Here is a 955-nt window from a genome sequence, read left to right as displayed (position 1 = left end):
ATATATATTGGATTTTCCCCTGACCCTGAGTGTCCGGCCCCATGAGACTGTGGTTTTCTCGGCCCCTGGTGGTCCGAGGTCGTTGCCGCTGGCCACATTCATGCGCCAGGGCCTCCTACAGACAATGCACTTTGGTTTATTGCGCTATCTGTAATAGCACCCGAGATATCAACAGATATATATTGTATTTTTCACTGACTCTGAGTGTCCGGCCCCTGAAACTGTGGTTTTCTCGGCCCCTGGTGGTCCGAGGTCGTTCCCGCTGCACAGATTCATGCGCCAGGGCCGCCTGCAGATAATTCACTTTGGTTTATTGCGCTATCTCTAATAGCACCCGTGATATCACCAGATATATATTGGATTTTCCCCTGACCCTCAGTGTCCGGCCCCATGCGACGGTGGTTTTCTCGGCCCCTGGTGGTCCGAGGTCGTTGCCGCTGGCCACATTCATGCGCCAGGGCCTCCTACAGACAATGCACTTTGGTTTATTGCGCTATCTGTAATAGCACCCGAGATATCAACAGATATATATTGTATTTTTCACTGACTCTGAGTGTCCGGCCCCTGAAACTGTGGTTTTCTCGGCCCCTGGTGGTCCGAGGTCGTTCCCGCTGCACAGATTCATGCGCCAGGGCCGCCTGCAGATAATTCACTTTGGTTTATTGCGCTATCTCTAATAGCACCCGTGATATCACCAGATATATATTGGATTTTCCCCTGACCCTCAGTGTCCGGCCCCATGCGACGGTGGTTTTCTCGGCCCCTGGTGGTCCGAGGTCGTTCCCGCTGGCCACATTCATGCGCCAGGGCCTCCTACAGACAATGCACTTTGGTTTATTGCGCTATCTGTAATAGCACCCGAGATATCACCAGATATATATTGGATTTTTCCCTGACCCTGAGTGTCCGGCCCCATGAGACGGTGGTTTTCTCGGCCCCTGGTGGTCCGAGGTCG

The sequence above is a fragment of the Nomia melanderi genome, unplaced genomic scaffold (assembly GCF_051020985.1).
Source record: "Nomia melanderi isolate GNS246 unplaced genomic scaffold, iyNomMela1 scaffold0014, whole genome shotgun sequence".
Classification (NCBI taxonomy): Eukaryota; Metazoa; Arthropoda; class Insecta; order Hymenoptera; family Halictidae; genus Nomia; species Nomia melanderi.
The sequence above is the reverse complement of the archived record's forward strand: the minus strand, read 5'-3'. Positions refer to the sequence as shown.